This window comes from Sinohyriopsis cumingii, chromosome 8, assembly GCF_028554795.1.
Source record: "Sinohyriopsis cumingii isolate HCF-2022 chromosome 8, ASM2855479v2, whole genome shotgun sequence".
NCBI classification, from domain to species: domain Eukaryota; kingdom Metazoa; phylum Mollusca; class Bivalvia; order Unionida; family Unionidae; genus Sinohyriopsis; species Sinohyriopsis cumingii.
Genome location: NC_142968.1, coordinates 81,060,472 through 81,086,898, shown reverse-complemented (window position 1 = coordinate 81,086,898; position 26,427 = coordinate 81,060,472). Strand labels below are relative to the sequence as shown.

General features: G+C 34.3%; 2 long non-coding RNA genes across 3 annotated transcripts; both read left to right on the top strand.

Annotated features, from left to right (window-relative positions):
• Window positions 1–1,107: 1,107 nt before the first annotated feature.
• LOC149793971 (uncharacterized) lies at window positions 1,108–9,552 on the top strand. Of its 2 annotated transcripts, XR_016422596.1 has the most exons (4): window positions 1,108–1,413; window positions 7,095–7,403; window positions 9,070–9,156; window positions 9,490–9,552. It is a non-coding gene; the product is annotated as an uncharacterized LOC149793971 (long non-coding RNA). The 2 variants fall into 2 exon arrangements; XR_016422595.1 differs by having other exon boundaries at window positions 9,070–9,546.
• A 1,115-nt stretch (window positions 9,553–10,667) lies between these two features.
• LOC149793970 (uncharacterized) lies at window positions 10,668–20,176 on the top strand. Its single transcript, XR_016422912.1, has 5 exons — window positions 10,668–10,694; window positions 15,000–15,127; window positions 15,770–15,806; window positions 16,348–16,441; window positions 18,307–20,176. It is a non-coding gene; the product is annotated as an uncharacterized LOC149793970 (long non-coding RNA).
• Window positions 20,177–26,427: the final 6,251 nt, after the last annotated feature.

The window sequence follows — 26,427 nt, the reverse complement described above, 5'->3', positions numbered from 1 at the left end:
AGTATTGGTACTTCAAGTGATAAACGCCTGGTTGAAATAACACAACAATATGTTATTTCATTCATTTATTTACACACACTAACATCTTAATCGTTTGGATAAGTGTTTCTATAATACATCATCACTTCAATATTTCTCTTGAAAAGGTGTGAAATTACCTAATCAATTTAAATTCAATTTGCCACACACACATTACGAGATAAAATTAAATCTGAATTTTAATAATAATTTCTAGTCCCAAAATTTAACAATATCATAAAATATCTATCAAACTAACGAAAAAATGAATTAATTTAATGTAAATACTTCCTTCTTTGATATCACACTGAACAAAAAATATCACTTTAATTTAAGACTGGTACACGTACAATGTTGTCCTTTAATATATAAGATATTAGTAACATATAATATAGTGTTGCCATACATTATATAATATAGTATTCTTATATAATAAATAACGTAGTGTTTAAATTAAATTCCCATCAAATTTGTACAGGTTCACCAATATATGAACTTTTTAAATGCAATTCAGATACAACAGCAAAATAATGCTATAATTGCAAGATGTTTCTGGATTCACGTTTTCGTTTCATCGTACTCTTAATAGTAGTAGTAATTGTAGTAGGAGTAGTGAAGGAAATATGTTGGGATGTAGGAATTGCAATACTAGGTATTCCCGACTTCCAAGCTAAGTTTCTGTAACCATGATGTTTTTTCACAGACGTTTCTGATAAACGTTTCAGAACGTGTATATAATGTATATGTAATTTTGAACACCAAATTTTAAATTTAATGTGATAGACAAACTGTAGCTGATTTCAATTTACTTTTTAGCAAATTGAAAACAGATACAGTTAGCATACCAGATTAAGGGTCAACAATTTCAATAAGAAATGTTTAGCAATTTTCGCTTGTACGTAATCAGATAGTAAACGATATTCATTTCAGTGAAGACAAAATTAATGCATGTATTTAAATAACAATTATAATATGTATATCTACATATATATATCAATTGGCGTCGAAATTTTAGATGTCCAACAATGAATCGAATAATAACATATATTAAACATATTCAATATATATTATTTATTTCTGTAGCTTTTACACCAGAGATATATACTCAAGAAGATAATGCAACGGTGTGCATCAATAAAACCTCAACAGATGGAAACAAGACGTTGGAAATCAACTTCTCTGGTTACACCAGCAATCTACATTACACTAATGTGTTGACGTACGATCCATGGAATACATTTATTTCCAGAAATTATACTGGCCGAATACACATGATAAACTCGAGCCTAAATACTTTCAGTTTTCTGCTACTAAATGTCACTTTTATAGATAGTGGAAATTTTACAGTCTACGAAAGTTCCCAAGAGAAATGAAAAACAACTATTCTTGTTACACGTATGTATTTTTTCAAATTCTGTTAATAATTAGAGAAATAAGAATTTCAAGATTCTTATATGCCAACATACATGATGCATGTACATTTCCATAACATGACGAACAGTACTAAAGATAAATACAGTCAATCTGCCTTCATTAATATTACTATACATCTCATCATAACTAATCACAATGACTCCTCAACTTTGTGTATATTTCGTGTAAGAAAAGATTGAGTCCTCAAGAATGACAAAGTTGGGGGTCATTAATCTAAATTTGTCGCTATGGCTATAACAACGTCTTGACCGAATTTTAGAAATTGATTCAACTGCATCTCGCCCTACAGAGACATTGTACAATTTTGTTTTTATTTCTCATATCAAGGTTTTAAAATACATTACAGAAAAGTTTTAAATGATATAAGTTTTTGAAAACGAAAGAAAAATTAATGCATCCTTGAACATTAAAATGTTTTCAAAACGTAAAACATGCCTACAAGTATTCTGATCTAAAAGAAGCTACACTGGTTCGGATTAGTCATTATTTCCATGCCCTAACGTAGATTTGTGTGGTACCTTCGGCATTTCCGTATATCCATAACCACTCCAGCTCCTAAACAGGTCTCTGGATATTTGCCTCCTTTTCGAACGTAGTGTGTGCATGTAAATGCAATCTGCGAGTGGGTTATGACATTTGGGTTCACTACTTATGAGCAAAGCTCAGAGTCAACGGTGCCAAATAAAAATATCGCACTTACATCCACCAGGACACATCATATATGTAGGGATGTTCGCTTTACCACCCAATGTAATTCTTGGAGGGTGAGGGTGATTAAATATTAACATGTAAGGTTTCGTAAGCAAAACATGCAAATACCTCAGGTTTTATAAATTTTCTCAATCCGATTGGGCACTGATCGGTGCTTTAGTGTCAAACCATGTCACCATGAATACATGTTCATTAGCTAGCTATGATAATAGCTCAGAGTTCTTTTTGAAATGAAGTTTTAAAAACAAATTTGTCAATGTTTTGTTCTAAAGCATACCAGTTTGAAAGTCATGTTCATTATAGATTGGGGCCCCCGAGTGGCCGAGTGGACTAAAGCGCTCTCCGTTACGGATCACTGCCATATCACCTCTGTCTGAGTGGGTTCGAGTCTAGGATTCGGCCAATGTGGGTATGTGAGAAAGCTTGCCAGTAGCTTCTCTTGGGTCGTGGTTCTTCCCGGGCTTTTCCCGGGTTCTTCCTTCACCATTAATACTGGCCGCCAAACATAGCATATCGTGTGCTGAAAAATGGCGTTAAACCCCACAACAACAACAACAACAACAAAATCATAATAGATGATTTTACTGTATGCAATAAAACTACATGTCTAACCATCTTCGTTAAGAACGTTACCAATTCAATGAAGTCACTTCCTTCTAAATATAATATTTTATCTCATTAGTGATATGGTCAAAATCAATTCTGTTCCTTCCAATAATGTCATAAAACATCTCGTATACTGGTTGAATAGCGTACGTCTACAAAAAAGCAAACCCTGCCATCGATTATATGTGCAAAAGAGGGTTAGTGGTGAAGGTTTGAAACTATAAGACTGCATCTAATCCCATGCTGAAGACAGTGAAGCAAATAATGAGTGCTTTACTAGCGATTTGGACTCGGATGACAATTATTTTTCATATATGGTCTCTGTATTTGTTTCTTAGTGATGAATTTTTCGTTGTTTCCAAATCCTAAAATTTATTTGTTAATCTCAAGTACCTTTAAATATTAACTGTTTTATGAGAGTCTGGAGTTTTAGCAACGTACCATGCAATCGGTCGCCGATTTTGCTTCCTGATTAACATCAATGCCTCATTACACACTGTGGAATGTCGTCGAAATACATACAGACAACAGTACCATAATGTTCATATTCAAAACAATAAACCATTAATTCATTATAAATTAATAGGAACGATGTCTAAATATATCTCTTGTATTACCAACTAAATTGAGAGAGACAAAATGCTCACAAAATTGACTGGTTATTAATTCGTTGGTCCATAACTGGAATTCATCAATGTGATCTGAGTCCGTTTACAGCTAGGTTAACAGATTAAATTGCACAGCATATGATGGTATAAATTAAAAGCTGGAATGACCTGGTCGGCAAAGTTTAAACGCCAAGCGGATGTTCCTATCCATTTACAACAGGAACGGCTGGAGCCATAAAGGTCAACATCCCAAAATAAGATAGTATACAGCTGGGACGAAATGATACAGTATGGTTAGCTGATAAATATATAATGATCGCTAGCATGGTTAAACACCCAGTTGATATTTATATCTATTTACAACTGGATCAACATAAACTAACAGGGATAACTGCCCTGTCGATAGAAGATTAAAACTGGACCTACCAGGTCCGGCACGGTTAACTTCTCAGAGGACGATGGTATGCATGTACACCTGGGACAACATGATTTATTAGGGCAAGATATATATAAGTATAACGCTGGCTTGACTTCGCGCGGTTAGATTAGGATTGGGAATGTCAATGTATGTTGCACGCGCGCTGGTAGCTGGCGAGCCGAATACATGACAGGCACGTCCGTCCACAGAGGCTGCAGGAGATCTTCGTTGTGGTGAGTGCTGCCGATGGTTCACGGTTTATTCTTCGCCATCGTTTTTCCTCCAAGATGGCCCGTCTGATTTGTTCAAAAGTGTCAGCGGCCTGGTGCACTGTACGTGGCCAGCTTTCACGGTCAACATCTTGTGATGCCCATTGACGGTGATCAATGCCATACGTGGTGATGGTCTTTTTTAAGGGGTCTTTATATCTCTTTCAAGATGTCCCTATATCACGGTGCCTAGTTGACAACTCACCATACGGTGCGATCTTTGGCAGAAGATGATGCTCCATCCTGGACACGTGCCCGTCTCAGCGAAGCTTTATCTTCATGGGCGTCGCCTCAATTATGTTCATCCCTCCTTGTTTGAGGACTTCAGTGTTAGTGACGGAGTCACTCCAGTGGATGTTGAGGATAGTGCGGAGACAGCGCTGATGGAAGCATTCAAGGAGGCATAGGTGGTGGCTGTAGGTGACCCTTGATTCAGCGCCATATAGGAGTGTGATCTTTGTATCTCTATTGAGACTGGGGTTGTCCCAGATTCGTTTATAGAGTCTCGCGGAGGCCCTGTTTGCCTTGGCCAGTCTGTTGTCTACTTCTTTGTCAATCTTGGCATCAGATGATATCACAAAGCCCAGGTACGTGAACTGGTGGACTACTTTCAGCTTTGTCTGGTCAATGAAGATGCTTGGTGGTCCGTACTCTTCCTTGGGAGCAGGCTGGTGAAGTACCACAGTTTTCGTTAGCCTGACCTCAATAAGAAACAACTGGCAAGCTTCTGCAAAGCAGGATGTTACGCGCTGTAAGGCAGTGTTCGTGTGTTCAACAAGTGAGGCGTCGTCTGCAAATAGAAGTTATCTAATACGTTCTTTCAAGATATATGTGTGGGCATGAAATCCTCTTCAGTTGAAGAGGTTTCCATCAGAAATTGGATAGCTGCATCTTCGTCATCAAGGTCTTCTGCTGCTTTTCGGAGCAACATGCTGAAGAACATGGAGAACAGTGTGGTTGCCCAAACGCAGCCCTGTTTCACGCCATTTGCAATGGGGATGATCTGTGACAGGTCGTTATTATTTCTGGCCTGACCATGCTGATCTTCATGTAGTTGGATGACCATGGTAAGGAATTTAGGAGGTCAGCCGAGCTTTTCAAGGATTTTCCACAGTCCAGTTCTGCTCACCGTATCAAATGCCCTCGCCAGGTCCTCAAATGTGATGTACAGTCCTTTGTTTTGTTCTCGGCATTGTTCCTGTATCTGTCTCAGGATGAACACCATGTCAGTTGTGCCCTTATTAGCTCTGAAGCCACATTGACTCTCTGGAGCATGTTCTTCTGCAATGGCGGACACCAATCTGTTTAACAACACTCTAGCAAGAATTTTGCCTGCAATGGCGAGCAGAGTTATTCCACGATAGTTCGAGCAGTCAGACATTTACCCCTTGTTTTTTTACAAGGTGATGATGACTGCATCTCGGAGGTCTTGTGAGAGTTTCCCTGCTCCCAGCAGCAAACGAAGAACTCGTGGAGTTTGGTGAGCAATGCTAGGCCTCCTCTCTTCCATATCTCTGGTGGGATACCATCTTTTCTTGCAGGGTTTCCTGTCTTCAGCTGTCCTATGGTTTTTACAGTCTCTTGCAGCGTGGGTGCATCATCAAGTTCCATCTTAGGTGGCTGTTGTGGGATACGATCCAATAGCTGCCTCCTGGACTGTACGGTTAGAGCTGAAGAGGGTGTGGAAGTGCTCTGACCAGCGGTTCAGGATAGATTCCCTGTCATTGAGTAGCTCCTCGCCATGTGAATCAGGTGGGGCGTGCCTTGTTTTTTCAGTTAAGTTTCGACCGCGTTGGAAGATGCCCTTTAGCATTCCGACCGGGGCGGTAAGGAGATAAGCTTTGATTAGGCCACCTTTTCTAGGCCCCTCAACCAGTGCTGTTCTTATAAAAGGCTGCTTGGTCACTCAGGCTGCTGCCTGGTGATGGTGTCGTCTCCCTATCAACACCAGACGGCCAAAGGCATGAATCGCCTGCATGTAGGATTGGGACTGCGGCTTCCAGTGACATCTTCACCCGTTGTTTTCGCCCCTTTCCCATCGTTACATGGCTTGATAGAGTCGAACGTAAACAGTAGACAGTAAACAGTTCCTTCATGCCTACGCAATGGACATTTCAGGTGGAGTGCAGTCTGCGCAAACTGGCCCCACCCTTTAAACCTGGAGTTCATCTGCCATGGCCAACAAGCTAGGACGGTGTCAGCGAGGTCCACTGTTCTATATTGGAGTTTCCCTCTCCTAGGCAGATAGCCAACCTTGGCTGAAGACATTTGACTTCCCTTCTATTTCGAACCATAGTCGGTCAGCCACAGCCGCAATACACTAATACATATGGTGCGCCCTGGTCCCGAACACTTGGCCTTTGAATTGTAGAGACCTTCCCCTCCCCCCCCCCGTGGCTTCCCTGTAGAGATTCATACGCCTAGTAATGCAGTGTTATCATCACCTCCTCAACGTCGTTTGAACCGGGGTATGCCAGGAATGATTCCTTCTTGGAGGCAGACGTGAGATATTTGGGTGATGGATGAGGACCAGTGCGTCCATCCACTCAGATAGTTTAGATGCCATACTACAAAGGTACTATCTCTATCTAGAGCCCACATACACCTAGATACCCAATATATAATGGTATATATTTACGGCTGAGTCGACTAAATCCAGTAACGTTAACTGTCCAACGAATGTTTAGTAAAACTATATAGCTTAGACGACTAATGTCAGCAACATTATTAGGTGCATAGCTCAAAAACAGCAGAGGATAATGCGGGACACGAAATCACAATCATTTGATCCGGATTTCTGCAATTCCTCCCGAGATCACGCTGAGACTCTGTAATCAAAATATAGGATGGTTCTATCAGGTTTGCACGTGAAAACTAATATTCCGGAAACAATAGTGTTAACGTCCACACCAATAAGGAAAGATATGCGAACTGGTATTTTAATAATCTCCAAACATTTTATGAATACAACGATTTAAGTTTAGTATTGTTTCACCAACTATGATTTCAGTTGATTTCACTCTTTTCCAGGACGTAGATTTATTGGACAGTATAATGAAATGATGATCCTCTCGTTCTTGTGTAATAACGCAAATACATCTTCGATTATAATTTACGGAGCTAACGTTGACAATATTTTAACAATCTACAATGTGTCGCAGAAGAGATGTAACTATGATGGAAAACCCCATGCAGCACGGGATCGCATTGAAAATTGTGCATTAAATAAGTGGAACTTCTGCCTCAACATTCGAAAATTAACTTTTCAAGATAAGGGCGAATATACTGCCTGGAATGACAACGGGATCCTTTTGGATTCGATATTTGTCGACGTTCGAGGTAAATATTTATGCGATGCGAATTCATTGAAATCATCTGCACTCTACATTAAAATTTTTAGCCATTACTGATTTTGCAAAATGAAACTTAGAAAGGAATAATGTTGGTTAAAACACGTTAAAAGCTGAAGGTCTTAGCATGCCTCCATGAATATCTTACATTTCAAAATCTCTAAACCTGGAAATAAAGTGTTCCTTATTCCTGTGTTTTATGGCAGCAAGAGAATCAAGCTTCAACTAAATGGGACGTCAATCCATCCCACATCAATCATGGGGGACGCTAGTAAAGAATGAAAGTCAATGAATTCCTTAATTATACTGGGACGTCATGCCTCAATCGTGTGATTTGCTTATTATATAATTAAGGCGACTAATCTTTAATAGTGTTCAAGCACAAGTTTAATTTTAAAAAATTGGTTTGCCTGATTTTGTGATTATTTGCATTTTATTTTATTTTTTCTGATTATATATATGTATATTAACCAAATTTTACCAATTGCAACAGTGAATCAGAAAGATCTTTAAATTTAGAGTTTCCTTTTAGCGTTGATCTTTTTTTTTTGGCTATCTATTAAGATAGTTTGATAAATACATGGCCATTTTGCCTCCATACGTGTTTGCCAATTAAAAACGTTTCATCATAAGTAACATCAGCAAAACCTAAAGAAATTGCCTCAGATCTGAGACAATATTGTCAGAAATGGGAGTGATTACATTTTAAATGTTGTTCGCATTATTAATTTCATTTAAATTTAGTGTCAGTGACGATAGTCTCCCTCTCTCAGCTCTGATGTACGACGTCTTATTGCAAATGGTATCCTATGTTACACCTCTATCAAAATCTAATACATGAAACACTCTGTATAAAATAAATGTAACAAGCAGCGTATCGATGTGAACACAGTAATTTACATGTAGTGGAATTTTTAAAATTGTATTTCTCTTCAGTTTATTGAATTGTTGTCACAAATAAAATTTGTACATCGAGGTATGTCACATTCCTTTTATCTGTGAGAAAGTGTATATCACTTTGCCTTCTTTTCCGTGTTGTTGCTTGCCTGTCGAGTACTCATCTCTAATTGAAAGGGTTTACAAATAACTTGACACAGTTTGGCGGAATTGTGACCCATGATGATCAGAGGATGGTCTATCTATTTTCATCCAGTAATTTCAATACCACTTGGGCAAAATTATGCCAGCAAAAAAACAGTTACCTCTTTATCTCCAGCGATGGGGGTATATAGTATTAATCATGTCCGCTAGACCCTTATTCTATTTGGAGTAGATAATCTCGCAATTGTTACTAATTGCAACGAGATTTAGTAAAATATTACGTTCATCCTTTGATGATACACATATCGACACCGTGTTTGATTGTCAATACTATGGTCATTGCCTAAAGATCCGCATATCAAAAACACACATAGCTGCCACAATGGTCTTTTTTTTGTTTGCATTTCTGATTATATTGGTTTGGTATTTCAGTGCAGTGCACGACACGAACTAACCTACATAATTTTTCATAGCGTTTGTCTTGCAGCTGTTATGGATTGCTGTGAAATTTGGTGTATTTAGTGGTAAAGATAATGGTCTGATTTAGAGTTTATAAAAATGTTTTTCTGAATCATACCGTATTCTATTTATTTTCGTATTCTATTGTTTCACAGACGACAAAACATCAAGTCCGCAAATTACAAATCGGGATTTCAACTCTTTATGTATTCCTGATTCCCCGAGATCTAATGAAGAAAATGGTAAGTATTCATACACAATGAAAAATGAAGGAAGCGATTGATATTTTCTAGCTATGCCAATACAATAAGTATATGAAATTCCGTTTATTGTACATTTTATCAAAACTAAAACGTACCGCTAGAATATTTGTTTTTCTTTAATCTTCACAAATCATAAAATATCGCCACATCACCTAATACAAGGTATGTAAATATCTTTTTTTACTAGGAATTATTTGAACTGTACCTATTTTTTTATCTTCTATGGATCAGCTATATCTATCGGTTGGTAGGTCAACCTACATATTATCCCTCAGTCTGTGTTAGTGTCCAAACACATTTATTTACTTTCAGGGATGACATTATGGTATTTGGGCTCTTCAGTAGTGGTTGCATTTGTTGCTGCTTTCATGGATTCCACAAAGAAAAGGTAGTATCAAACAACGGCCTTCAAACGTGTTTGTACCTTAAGAGGAAAAATAAGTAAATATCCTTCGGTGTATTTTGTGGATGAACATGGCACAAGTTTGATAGCAGGGACTCAAATCGTACATCTGAACCCTACATCTGGGATATTTTAAGAGCCAACATAAGCAAGCTGGAATCAATTTATGGTTGATGCATTCACTTCTTGTTCGTGGATATCGAGCTATCTATTTGTCTGAATGTATTTATGTATGAATGTAGGTAAGTAGGCAGTTGGGTTTGTCAACCAGTTTATCTTTCATCAATCTGTGACTGCCTTTTTGCTATAAAAGAACACATATATTCATTTGTGGGAAGTTAATACGGCATCTGGTCTCCTTAGTGGTGGTCCTGCGTGTCCTCACTGCCCTGGTTATCACTGCCGTGAGAAAGTTTCAAGGATGTAACAAATATTGGCTACGTGTTCCATTCAAGTGTTTGTAACAACACAGGACATATTCACATCATTTTCTCTAATGTATTTTCGTGGATGACACATCACATTCTTTCGACATCAGGGACATTGGTCTGAAACCTCAATTCTACGAGTTAATATAAGCAATATGGAATCAAATTATGATTGAATAATTGATCACCTGATGTCATTAAGACACGTCAATACATAATAGGTTATATCTCCGCGAAAATAGGAACAATATGTATTATTAGTCCTTATAGATTCATTATTTTTTCTCCTTGATTTATCAGACCGTACGCTGATTAAGCGCTCTTTAAACGAGAAGACCTCAAGTATATATGCCTACTCCAAACATGCTCAGATTGATTAAAAACTCGATTTTATAATCGGTATAATTACACGATCACTAACATACACTTTAAAAAAAATAACTTTAGGTGAGAAAATGATGCACAGTCTTCTTTAAAAAGTATTTTCGCTTATTCGTAATTACTTATTGTATTCGTCAATATATTCAAGACGATTACTCAGGCACAATATAAAAATACGGTAGTCATCAATGCATTCGTCAATAAATTGCAGACGAATAATCAGTGACATGGTGACAGGCCGATAGTAATCTTTGTATTCGTCCATATATTGCAGGAACAGAGACGAAACAACAAGAAATCATTTGGTAAGATTAGTTAAGAATATGTCGGATCATATCAGGATATGTACTAAACTGCCTGTTCATCGAAAGATACGTATCAATAGAATTTAAGCCTGAGTATGTTAGAAGGCTTCGATAGGAACAAAAATAAAATTCATCAACTTATTATAGAAATAAATAACCACGATGTATATTATTTTTTACTGAAACAAAACTAAAATTATCTTTAATGAGAATAAAGTTTACAAAAGACGGCACACAGAGAACGGCAATCCAAAAATGTAACGAATATAGAATCATACAGCATTAGACATTCGAACATTTTCGTATCTGAAAAGGATTATAAGAATGAATTTTATTAGTTTCAAACAAATTGTATGATGATACAAACATGAATGAAATCATAAAGCAAACTTCAGAATTCAACGGCAGCAAAACATAATAAGTTCTTGGGCTTACGGCTTGCTAATTTCTTATAACAAATTATTTTGTAAAGCAGACATATAACAATCACTTTTTCACCTTGATATGATTTCTGATTTAAAAAGAAAACGGAAAATTAAGCTTTCATATTTTGACGGAAACAAATAACTCTTATTGGTTCCTTTTCTTTTCCATATAGTATGCAATGAATTGATTAATTAATCATTACAACTTGTAGATGGTTTATTATTCTAAATAAAACTGAATCATGACATTCTCATGCAGGATTTATATACAATTTGTTGTACAATGTTTGCTTTACAAACGCTCTGAATAATTTGCACCATATACTTGCAGATTACCTGCACGATGGTCACTTTAGCGCGAGCAAAAATACATTCCTATCAATAATACTTTACTTTCAGTTTTAAATATAAAACGGGGATTGGTGTTACTGGGTTGAGACTAAAGACTGGGTGCTTTGCTCATCCAGTCAAATCTTGTATTCATGTGTTTCAAGGGTTTGTGCCGGACAGAATATCTCTAGCAATATGACGTATTTTGTCCTGATGTTTACCTATAGTAATGATGTTGAACCAAACCCATAACGTGGAAATAGAGGAGATCGAGCATGTGCGAATAGTAATAATTTTTGTTTCAGAACAAAATATACATGTACTATTTAGAAGTTAATAATTCTAAGAAATTAATAGACATGATACTATTATTGTACTGTAGTGCGATTAAACAAGGTTAGGAACAGGATTCATGATATATACATGAAATATACTCCCGTGTACCTATCTCTTCAATATATTAATCACCACAGAGCGAGGGACTGTAATGATTTTTTCAGACGGAGACAGACATCGACATTACAGATGTTGATATTGTGCAAGTTATTCTATATAAGAAAGACGTCAAAAAATAAATTTTAAAAAAAAATTGAAACAATTCAGCCAGCTGATGTAACAACTGCATCTTGCCAACACGAGGTGTAAGATGAAAACTCTTGAATTAGAGGAAACGTTTGCTGCCGTTCACGTAGCATTGGACACAAATATCACAAACTAAATGAAGAGAGAACAGAGGGGTACAAAGCTCATACACGGACAATACAATATTTGCTGAACTACAAGAAGCAATTAGACATCCATGGGAGGAAACGGAAAGGAACGTTCGCATGTTTATTAAAGATAGATGATACAACAATTTCAATGGAAGGGATCCGGTTAAATTCAAAATTCTGGAAGAAGCCAGCAAGGACAAAACAAAAATCCTAGGAAAGGCAAAGTAATAAAAGAAGTAAAAGAGACAGAAGAAACAGAACCAACTGAGAATGAAGAACAAGTCAGTTTTAACCAATCTTTCATTTCTGAAGATTTTCTAGAAACAGTTAGAAACACTAGCAAAACTGAATCCCATTTATAAAAAATAATAGTTTGAAAGGGAGCTAGATGCCATATATGACATAATTCTTGTAGACAGTGCATATCTATAATGATACATAAAGGGTATAATTCCATTTTCTGCATAGGCCAAGTACACCATACACTAAGCGGACCAAATAATGGTATCAATTTAGAAGATAGTTCTGTTATTGGTTTAGATTCTCCAGAATGGAAATATCTGACATGGTACATATCAGCAGTAGTCAAAAGGTTGGATGAAAACACTAACTGAATACATAAGTATGATTTATAATTGTATTACATAGTACAATTTCCTTGGATGTCACGAGACATGGACACAGAATTTTGATCAGTTTATTATTTTGTAGTATAAAACATTTGCATCTGTAAGATCTAGGTCACCTAAAGTTATGAATTCTGTGGAAATAAAATATTTGTTTTTACGCGCATTGCAGTTTCAATAAAAGTTCAAGCTTTGCCTAGTAAATCTAGTATTATTTTGTGACTAAATCTTAACAGTGTAAATATCAGTATACCTTTTCATGTCATAGTATGTTTAATATGATATATGCCTGCACACTCGGAAGAAGAGAATTCGTCTCTAGGTAAAAACATCATGGCCAGTTCTTGCTCTTTGGATCCTGATGTTCATTTCTCGTTATGTGGTTTTTATGATGATGCAGTACCAGAAAATGCCTACATACACTGTGATAAACCTTTTCATCTACATCAGAATTTTACTTATGTCTCTAACAAGCTATGTATAGATACGTCAAAAGTGAATAAAAGGGAATCCAAACAAGTGGATATCTTCTTATGACCTTAGTAATTCACTGGTCCTTGAATAGTCAATGAAAGATATAGAATGCAAACAAAATTGGATCTTTAACATTTTGTAATAACGTGGCTTCTTGATTTTACTATTTTCTAGCAGACAGTCAATTGAGTGAGGCAATCAAAGAATGTAGAGTTCAAAATCAATACATATGCAATTACATTTTGAATATAGCAGAATTCCAAGAGTTATTCAGCGGAAGAAATTGTACATGAAGATTGTAAGTCGAAAAAGAACTAAATTTCCACGGTCACATGACTTCGAAATCCAGTTTTATTCCTGATTTAATTATATGAAATTTGATACAGTAGTAGACCCTTTAGTAACCATTATTAACGCAGCAACAGGCCGAAAAGGTATGAAACGATTTTTACAGGATTCTCTTTTATTAGGTGCCTTGAGATTACAAAACAGACGTGGTTTGAAACGGAATGTAAAAATGCCTAAAGAGTGGGAATAAAGGCCCCAAAAGAAAACTTAGGCATAACAGGTCTAAATACAACTTGCAAACTTTTCACATTCAAAGACTTTCCAAGAGGTTACCTGCCGAAAATAGAGTTTAACATGAAAAGATCAAGATGACGTCATGGCAAACAACACATTTCTACATCTGGGATCTTTTGTGCGTTGAAGAGTGCATTTAATCATCCTAGTCTCAACTCATTCAATTCACCACACTCGTTTAATAATACAATATGTATGATCTTCATATAAATATTACTGAAGAAGACGTTGGAAACGCAATAAATGATATGAAATCTGGCAAAAAAAACAGGAGTTAATGAGCAGGGTGTGAAGTTGCGACGTTTTAAAGCCTCCGAAAAATACATTATATCATTACTGATATACAAAATGTGTTGAAACTATTTTTATTACCGTTGGCAGATAGTGTTGTGGTATCTGACACAACAGTTAAAATGCAACTTTATTTGATAAATTTAAATTTTATGTTAGTTTTTAGTATATGTCGACTATTATGGGTTTTCTCCTCATAAAGTGCAGTTAGGAACAAATGTCATTAATGCATTAGCACAAGAAGCATATAAGTTAATTTGTCGTTTGAAAAGTAAATTGTAAAATTTGTGTTACAAATATTTTATGCTAAGATGTTGTTACAGTTTGGACTCATAATGTTAGGAAATTTTCACTGTTCTGGCTTTGTTAAATAAATAAAACTTCTTACACTTACCATGTTCATCTTTGTGAAACACACCTCATATTTATTTCGTTTTGGTAATAGGTACGATCTTATAAAATATGTCACTTGACCACATTTACTGAAATAAAGTAGACTTCTTCATAGCTATCTACCTCGTAGCATCAGATATTACCTTCAAACTTACAACGTTACAAGTTACAATTAATGATAGATTTGGGATTAAATTGGGATCTTTGGGACTTGCGAGCTTAATCAGAAGTCACAAGCTTTTTAATATGCGATTTTACATTAATAAGTCCTTTTCTAAATCAAAAATGCCAATCTTATATAAAAGTTTTCGTACTGATTATATTATTTTCAGATTCTAATTTTGTTTGATCAACAAACAGAGCCGTATCCTTCAATCAAAATAATGTAAAAGAAACATGACAAAAACACTTATATATGTTGAAACTGAAAATTTATTTAGAATGCTTTCCACTTCTATTAATTGATATCAGCCCTCATCCAGACCTGAAGATGGGCCCCATGTATAATAGATCTGTACAACGCGGTGACGCTGATGAGAAGAAATATGAGGAACTACATAGCAACATGGTTGAATTGACTGCATATTTAGACCCTATATGTAATTTTATCTCTCTATCTTATATATATATATATATATATATATATATATATATATATATATATATATATATATATATATATATATATATATATATATATAATACATCCCAATAATTTCTAAATTAACTGAAAGGGTACATTTTAAATATATTCCTAATTACTCTGTAAAAGGTACCTACAGTGTATTTGTTTCCCACGCACCTTAACAAACTACAGACTAATTTTGAAGGCATCATTTCTTTATCTCTGCTTTCTGCAAGGCTTCCTAAATTTCCTCACTAGCGCTTGATGATTAGCATTTATCTTCCTAGCATCTTCCAAATAAGCTAAGCAAACTTATATTATCATCCATGCTATCTTGAATTCTTAAGTCCTTTCTACGAACGAATTTCAGATGTTATGTTTTAGTTGAATCATCATTATTTTTTATTATTGTTATTATTATTATTATTATTATTATTATTATTATTATTATTATTATTAATATTACTATCATTAAATTTTCCTATTTATGTTTGCTTTAATTTATTAACATTATTTGTATGGTTATTAATGATAATATTAATTGTGCTAGCAGTATTATTATTATTATTATTATTATTATTATTATTATTATTATTATTATTATTATTATTTACAGCCATCGTAACAGAAATCACAGAATACCACAATCCCGGGTAAAATCTCTTTAGATAAATAGTTAAAAAGATAAACAAAAATATAAAGGGTTGGGTTTTAAGCGGATTAATGACCTGTTTCATAAATGAATTTATGGTGCATTTATCGATTTGGAAAAATTTGTATCAATATGATGCAAACTAAAAGTAAATGACAAAGTTTATTCAAAATTTCTACAATGGAATGTTGATGATGACAACTGACCGTATTATATGTATAAATTATAAATTTTCATGCATGTAAGACGATGAAAATCTTCGAGGATTCAGATACCACTCTTGTATGTTCTTCAATTTATTTTTGCGATCATGGTACAATGTAACCGCGGTTTTTTGCATCTAATCACGGCATAATATAATAAAATGTAATATCATCATATACATGATTTACCAGATTTTTATTCTGAACAAAGCAAGGATTAACTTAGAGTTATTAAAAAGCCAAACATTTGTGCACGCAAACAAAATCCTCTTATTTGTATATACTGGGAAATATACTGACTCGCTGTTGTTACTTTACTTGCGCGACGTTTCTTTTCAGCGCATCCTGTAGCAAAGTCTATGAAAAGCTTCACCCCTACGACAATCAAGGACACAATATCTACAGCTCTATAAGATCAGAGTACAACTTCGAGGTATGCAATATACCTAAAATATCACTTTATCAGTAAAAGTACGTGTTATTTTCGATTATATTAAAACATAACCAGTACGTTTCATAAGATCTATCAAAAAAAAGAATTGCGATGACCTATTTTTTCATTTCTCCATTCTCACCATCATATTTTCATATAGTTAATTGTGGCATACATGTACAAACTGATGGTACAGATAAACTGAAGATGCAAGAACAGGTTATACTTTGAATTCTTTATAAAACTGTTTTGTGGTATTTTCTATCATTATTAGTAGTTTGTCAGCTCGAATGAAGATCTGCAAAATCTATATGATTATATTAGTAGTACTGTCTTTAAACTTTGTTCCTTTTTTCTTTCTAATTTTCATACCTGCGAGGACACATAGATATTTACAATGTGATTAACAGGTGTACGATTTGTGAACTTTGCAAAGAACATGATTATATAATACGGCCATCCGCGAAGGACGTACTGAAGTAGGTATTTAGTATAAAGCTAAAGCAGTATTCAAATTCTTACACTAGCCTCTTAGGTCTTTAAGATAAGCACATGATCCGTGAATTAGACCTTGCCTCATACGATGTTCCTACATATAAAGGAATCACGGAATGGACTATTGAAACGATATACTACAACCTAATATTATCAAAAACAAGAGGAAATGTGGATCAGAAAATCATACAGACTCTCTGTGTACTTACTTATATTCAGTAACTCGTTGCGCACTCAGAAATTATATTTATTGTTAATATGCGTTCATAAACTCTGCCCATTTTAATAGAGAAAATATTAAACAGCACTTTTTCGAGAAAAACATGTTCTTGAACTACACACAATCCAAGTTCTCAACGCTATATGCACGTAATAGAGATTTAATTTAAAATAAAATGCGATACAGATGTAAAAGAAAGTGAAATCAACAATGTTGATGTATTTATATGCTGCATACCAATTTAATCCATGATTTAGATGATTTGATACGGATCTTTGATCCATATTTTCCATATTGCACATCCAGACTCGAACAATGACATTGCACACGCTCTGAAATAAACTTATATATCCACATCGGATTGACTTCCATTCACAATATATAGCTGAAATAGTTTCAGAACAAAATATTAATGTGTATAAATAAATGCAAAATCTCAATAGTTTACTCTACTGAGTCAAGGAAAAGAACTCGTTTTATACAGTGTATGTGCTTCTCTCCAAAAGTCTTAGTGTATCCCCACGCCATGTGAAATCATTTATTTCCGCCTTACCGGAAGAAAACATTATACCATTATGTGTATACATTGCATATTTATGTTTTCCTTATTTCCGGTTTTGTTCGATAATAACTTCAAATAAAAAGAAATAAATTATAGCGCTTGGTTCCAGATCTTCTTAGCCGGATTACACCTTTTCCACAAATTTGCGTTTGTCCATATTACGCACGAAGAAGTATAAATGCTCGATATAGAACCCTCCTTGCAGGAGTCATTCGTCATAAATGCTTCATGTGTTAACTGGTGACTTGCAATTTTAAATGCTTATAAACTTTATTTGAACAAAAACACTTTATTTGTAACAGTCCTGACAGGTACGTGCACACACCCAGTACGTTGTGATGCATTTATCAACCTCCCATTCTGAATATGTCTCATCAAGTTTGAATTAACCGTTTTTCTGGTCATCTAAGAAACATCAAAATGCATTCCCTTGAAATGTTATGGTAATAGTAGACATTTACTTGCTTAATTACTAGTCTGTTAAATAGCATGAGGTAAAAGTATCATTTTAATGCAATAGCTTTCCATCAATTCCTATTTTATGCAAATATAACACTTTGTTTCAATCATATTTTCGGATATTTCCAGAAATAAAAAGAAGAAAGCGTGGTAGGAACCGATGTGAAACTGTCTTTGGATTTTCAAAGCAAAAGGAAGCTTATCAGTGTTTTCCAATTCAACATAGATGTTCTATGTGAACCTACATCAAGTTGACTTTTTCAACATGTGTTATCCGCGTTAAATACTGTTTTAATTTTCTGGTAGCTTCTGCGGGAAACTTGCTTCATAGACATCTCAAAGGAACAAGGGGCACACGACATTTCGCTTTCGAGTTTTAATAAAGTAATCATTATGCTGTAAACTTGTTAGGCAAGCGTACAAAAGGATTCATTGATGAAAAGTCAAAAAACAACGATGTTTCCAGGAACTAAATCAGTGGTCATAACCCTTACTAGGTCAGCTGACTGGCTGGCAAGATATCTGTCTGCATATGCAAAATATAAAGTATTGTTCGAGGATATTTTTAATCTACTGATTTAGAAGAATACAGAATAGTTAATCTGCCAATATTATGTCAGCTTATTATCAGGTACACATAAGTCTCTCTGCTATAAACATGTACGATGTTTGCAGGAAATAAATCAGTGTTCTGATATTTTACCAGGACAGCCGACCAACAAAATATTGTTTCTTCAGAAACATTTTCGTCCTGAATATCAGAAAAGTCAGTTTCAAAGAGTAGAATATGATATTTGCTTATACATGATAAGGAAATAGTATGATAATATTCCATGTTTAAAAAAGAATTGGAGGTAGTCCTTAAATGCTACGTACAAAATGTTATATGAGACATGAAGGATGCGTGATTATCAGGGACACCATAATAAATTTACCATGTTCGTCTCTTGCTAAACAGGGCTGGAATGTGTCTTAAAGAAGTTAAAACGGATGAAACTTCATCATTTCTTTTAAACGTGATGTATCAGTCACTTTCAAATTCAGCACGAATACATTATTTAGAATCTTACTTATGTCACTCGAGAACACATATATTAATTTGTATTTCATCATGTGCTTCATTTGCTTATTTGCTTTCGTATGAGACATAATTTTATCTTTATTTGCCTTGTGTGAATTAGTTGATTGCACTAATTATGATGATAATATGCTCGCTTTTCACAATTACTTTTTTTTATTTTCTACCTGGTACTGGTACGTAACTAGCAAAGTTCCTCTCGTAATGATCTTATTGTATATCTTTAATTATTTCCTAAAGATTAGTAGTGTGCAATCAAGTATTGGTTACATCTCTGGTTTTGGTATTACTTTACATATACATGTGGGCACCCCTTAAACTAAAGGGCCCATAGATTAAGCTGACTTAGCTGACCTTTTAGCTTGCTTTTCTTTAACTTTGGACTTTGACGGGTAAGCTGGCTTAGATTTAACTGTGGACCTTGATGGGTGAACTGGATTAGATTTAACTGTGGACCTTGATGGGTACGCTGGCTTAGATCTAACTCTAACCGAAACAAACGTCACAAAAACATTTCATCCTCTAATGCAAATTTCATTCATGAATTTTCAACCCCTGAAGCAAAATAGTGTAAGTAGTAAAGTTTAAATTGATGAGTAGGATTCCTTTGCTTCAGCTCTGCAGCTTAATTATTTTTAGTTTGTTATTTTTTATGTTTTGTTTTGACCATGATTATTGATCTCTACTGTAAAGGAATTGTGATTTGTATTGTTTATGATATATTTAAATAAATGTTTTATTAATCCAATTAGTGCTTGTTACAAGTTAAATATCATCTCATTTCCTGCCTTTGTTTGGGATCCATTGTTTTATTTTTCACATCATTTCTGTAACGGTTTCAGTACAGTGACTCACATGATGTGCTAAATGCAGGACTTTTGTTGACTTTGTGCGATACTTCTTTACTACAACAATAAACTTCAGTCTAGATTCGAATCAGGGCCATCTTAAGTATAAAGTTTCAATATTTTCATCCGAACGTGCGTACCTTGGTTAATCTGTCCATCTGTATATTGGTCCGGCATATTGTTAACGCTATATTCAATCAGTCAATTATAATGTTCAAGACTTAAATCATATTAAAGTATATTAGAAGAATTGATTCCACAAGATGAGAAGATACTTTTAATTTCGGAAACTATATCATATGTGTGCATTGACATTCGTATATCAAAAACTATTTGAGAACCATTTATCAACAACACATGCAAAGACATGGCTGGCACTTATTGGGGTGTGAACTGTTTAAGTTAAACAGACTAAATGGCTATTGGTTAGTCTGTCGACATATCAGTTTTACCAGTTTTCCTCTGGCGCTCTTTCGATCTCTCTCTGCGGTTGATGCAGATGTTGTTAGATATGAAATAATCATGTCTTCTTCAAGATCGGTAGCGTGAACTTCAGCCAAAACTTTTTGCAGAGTGTTGAGGAAAAGAGGAGATGAAATCGCACAAACATATTATCCATGACACCATTTCTATTCTATACCCATATACAGTATTAAAAACCCTTAACCACATCAAGCTGGAATGGTGTGAGAGAGTGCGTGTTTTTTTTTTTCATACAAAATAATGAAAACAATGTTAACGTCACTTTTCATTTGAATATTCCTTTTTGAAAATCACAATGAAATTTCACAAGTCCGTTTTCTTCTTCTACTCCTTGCCTCTCCTTTTGAAATTCTTTAGCGACACGGGTTCTTCTGTTACTTTCTTCTGGTGGTCTGGATTTCTTGTTGGGGAGGTGTTCTTCATTTTCTGAAGACCTCTCCATCTTCGTCCATTTCCTTCTTTTGTTTACTCTCTTTTCTCTTAGAGCATTCTGATGAATACTTAAGCGGGGAAAATTGCAAAGCAGCTTGTGTGTGACACTCAATTTAGCGAGCGGACATAATTATACTTGGCCTGTTGGCTTTGATACCGTTTGTTTCCTATCAAAACCTTCGTTTTGCTCGAATTAATTGTTTTAACGGACTTCTTAAATGACATACCTCTCATATATATGCGATAGCACTTGGCCTTAATATGGTTTTGTATGTTAGTTTCTACACTCTAGAGAGCACTGGTCATAGTCTGACGCATTCTATATGCAAAAATTTACGAATATTTATCCTGAATACCTGCTTAAATCATCATAATTTTGCTTTCAATTACATTGACTTTCATGTTCATATGTGAATATCACGTTCATTTATTTACTTGTTTGATAGCTTGATTTGCGACTCAAAGAACTCGTCTATATGGTTTACATTATCATCTCTACTTTCAAATGGACGAAACGGCTTGTTTAGTTCAACCATAAACAAATCTATTAAATCAAAATATAAAGCCTTTACTACATTAGCGTATTGTGTTTGTTTACAAAGTAGCTCCTAATTCACTGTACTATTTATTAATACAAGTGTCATGCATTATGAAATAATGTTGCATGGAAAAATACTGTATGATTCAAGCAATTTAAAGTCAATGGAGAAAAACATTTTGTATATAATAAAGTATAATGTTTCATACCCAGACATATCGATAATAAAATACCGCTACTAACGTATCCTTAACACTACAATCATCTTATTTTAAACCACAATGCACTGATTTTAAATTTATTTAGTACGTGGAAGCCATCATGGCATCGCGCCATCAATAACAAGCCCCACATGATCAAACCAACCTTAGACTGTCTTGTAGGGAAGAGTTAGTCATTGCAAGAATTAGTCATAAGTACATTAGCTATTCCTGCATATTAAAATGAGAAGACCAATCTCAGTATGTTACGTTTTGCAACGAACCCTTCACTGCGAAGCACAATAGCTTGTTTAGATCCCAAGCCTACACGCCATCGTTACTGTAATGTTCCACATATAAAGGAACTTTACGTTTCCGTAAATGTGTCTTATATTTTTCATTTCTTGTAAGCGTGATTCGTTTAAGTATTTTAAAAAGCATTTGTATGCTAAACACCTTAATGTATCGTTTATTCTCTGAGTATCTTTTATATACACCATTACATCCTCTTTGATAGGGAACCTTCATATAATTTCAGCACATTATTGTTGTATTCCTGTACCTTTATGGCTAGTTGGTAACAACCCTTTTGATAATACCCTTTCTCTCACATTATCCTTCTTAGAATCTAACACACCTAATGCACTATAAAATCCTCGATCAATCAATCAACCATCAAACGAGGCATTCTTGTACAAATGATGCAAGATCCAACAAATAAATAAAGAAATAAAAATATCCAAATATTTAAATATTTTTGTCAACACAATTTAATTATATTTAATGGAAAGCTATTTAAAATTAAACAAATCATGTATATACATATACATACAGTTGAACCCGGTTATGTCGCCGGCCTAGGGGTTTGCCAAAAAGCGTCGAGATAACCGATGATCGAGATAAACGAAAACCAATATGGCGGCAATATATTAACATGTGCTTGAAATTTCTTTATGTACATGATGTGCGTTAATAAATGAGAATGTACATGCACGTGTTTTTGGAGGTTTTTTTACACAACAGCGTTGCTGCGATTTGTTTGATGAAGCGATCGGCATGCTATAAAAATGTACATACATGTTTGCTAACAACAAAAGGCATATGTGCACCAATTAACAGCAGAGATTTACCAGTATACAATACAAACCACCGTCGATTCTCGATACAAACCTTTATTATATTTTCCAACATTGCAAACACAAAGATCGCTCACAAAATCACAAAAACGTGCCGGGTGTAGTTCGTTTTTACAAAAAGCTAACCAGTGTCAAAATTAAATTCGCGAGTCATTTCACTCTGACACAGCTCTGAAAAGTATCGTACACTCGGTTACTATCAAAAGACCATGTTCTTGCAAAATAGGATCTCCATTCCCACGAAAGAAACTTACACGAGTCAACACCTGGCAATATTGGACCGTATATATTACTGTAGCATAAGTTAACACCCAATATAGGGATTCTTTCACTCCTGTATCTTGAGAAATAAATAATTATTTTTAATTAGGCAAAACTTGTTTATTTGTTGTTTGCTATTTCTTCTTGCGGAGTTTAAGTCTCTGTAACCGTAACTTTTATCGCGTCTTCAGAAGTCGGCCAGTTGTAGGTATAGTACGGTAGCATGATTGACTGTCACAGCATGCAGTACTCGGCCCAGATGTCAGCATAAGCAGATTATGATGTAACAATGCACTGCTAAGATGGGGTTGTCGATACAAACAAAGCGATTGGTCATGGGGATCGAGATAACCGACGTTAAGTGGCAAATTTGGCCTTCTTTTGTGCTCGAGATATTAGGGTTCGGCGACATAAAAGAATCGACATAACCGATGAGAAAATGCTAAGACAAAGAGAGAATTTGGCGGTTCCACTTCAAAAACGTCGACTTAATAGGGTTGGCGAGTTAACCGAGGTCGAGATAAGTGGGTTCGACTGTATATGCATATCTATACATCGATATGTATACATATATGTATATATGTGCATATATGCAAATATCTATATGAATACATACATGTATATCAGTATACATATATCTATCTATGTATATATATGTATATTTATATTTATATATATATATATATATATATATATATATATATATATATATATATATATATATATATATATATATATATATATATATGTGTGTGTGTGTGTGTGTGTGTGTGTGTGTACATATGTATACATCTATAGGTATGTACATATATATGTGTGTATATATGAATACATCTAAATGTGTGAACATATATATCTATATGTGTATATATATACATCAATATTTATGTACATATACATATGTATGCGTCAATATTTATGTACGTATATAAATATATGTATGCATATATGGATACATCTATATGTATGTGCATATATATATATATATATATATATATATATATATATATATATATATATATATATATATATATATATATATACATATATGTGTATATATGTATACATCTATATGCATATATATATATATATATATATATATATATATATATATATATATATATATATATATATATATATATATATATATATATATATATATATAAGCGTGTGTTTATTCATGTGTGAATATGCTATATGCATCCATATAATATATATTGATCTACATGAGTACATCAACGACTACGACTGAGACACCAGGACTGGCCGCAGTCATAGTCACCTCTAATTCGGCATCAGTAAGACTTCTTCGTGAAAAAGGTTTAAGTCAGTTAAATCGGATTTTGTCTAGTCGATATTAGTTCTTAGTTACCTACCTTTCTGTTATAATGTTATTAATTAAGATATAGATTACATGTGTATAGTTTTCGGAATTCCCCATAAGTGTAGCTTAGGACCACGTTCAAGTCTAAATTATTCATTAATACCTTAATAACGTGGGGATTATTTAGATGTTTGTTTCTGTTTTATTGTTTGGTTTTTGTTTGTTGATTCCTTTTTTTTTCTCCATTATCCCGTAATTCATTTGTCTCTACCCTATTACATATTAAACGGATCAGAACGTATTATGAAAACACATTAGCAGTGAAGCGTTATGTTTGAGCAATTGGTGAATTCGTGAATACAGCTAAGTAGAAGTTAGCTCTATATGATTTTGTGAAAAGAGAAAGAGATGTAGGTTCTAAATATGCACCGAATTCAATGTTATTGCTATCAGATACCTTTTCATCAACATTATTATTTTTAAAACTGTACACATTCTTAACCCTTAAGCAGAACGAATGTCGATCAAAGGAAGCGGAAAGCATTTCATAAGGTACCAGGTTTTTAGTCACACTTCCTATTTAAAAAAATATAGTCAACTCTAAGCGTCATGTCAGTTGATTTCAATCTTGAACTTACAATCCAAATATAGTAAAAATTCTTTTATAATACCTCCTTAAGGGAACACACAGATTCCGACGAAGATTCGTATTTACGATTTGTCAACAGCATCTTAATAGAAAATCTTATATTAGAAGCGACCGACTTCTGATTAAGGCTTATACTCTTATTGTACACCATTTAATTCACAAAATCTTTAATTTATTGTAACTTACAAGCTGGACAGTAATATTTAGTGCGGACAGATGAGAGGTACAAATTGCATGCACACATACAAAACAAAGATGTGAGCATAACAAGTACAACAGTTAGTGCAGGTAAATATATTTTTATAATTGTTTTCTTTTATCCATTTTGAAGAGAACAAACTCAGTCTGTCTGTACTATTCCCCTCTGTGTGCCAGTTTCGTGTATCTATATCGTTGCATCTACTACTTAACATATGGATAAAAGTCTCCTAGTTCCCCAATCTTTGGTTATTTCATGCCTCGCCCACACCCAAACGCAGTCGAAAAAATCTTACCAAACTTGCTAATATTATCATGCACTCCTTCTGAATCATGAACTTCACTACAACACATACCTCAAGAGGAATAAAGACAAAATGAAAAAAGTGTAATGCTACAATTTTAAATAAACTCATCTTTATCAGATTAAAACTACCAATTTCATATAATACGAGCTAACCTAAAGTATCCGTCCTTGCTGGAAACCATTACCTCAGTTTTATTAAGATTTACCTTAAGTTTCTAATAGGTACGTTATTGGACAAGTCTACCTACTAAACGTTGTATTTCAACTGAGCCAGTAATGACAAATCATCTGTCTAAAGTACAACCAACAGCTAAAGCACCTGTTTTCTATCAATAACACAGCTATCCTCAGAAAATGTACTTTGGAGGTCATTTAGAAAAAATGGTAAAGAATCAGTAAAAACAACATATGGTACTCTTTAGCAATCTAATGGACAATGAAAAATATCACATTATAAACTCGAAGTTCTTGTAGCTTGATACTCATGTTACCAACATTCAGATTATACCACAAAGTTTACTACTTAGTTATATTATTTGCGTTCTCAAAGTTTAATATTTGTATTCCTCAGATATTTACAAACAAGTGATTTCAAATCCGGCTTATCTTTTGATATCCAAAACGTTTAGTACGTATACAAGCATATATCATCATCGTATAATCCGATATCTTTGTTTATTAACCTTAACAAGTAATTTCATATACTTCTTAACTTTTCATAAACAGGCCGATCAGACAAGTATCATGATATATTCTGATTTATGTTTAATTAATCTTACCAAGTGATTTATTTCTA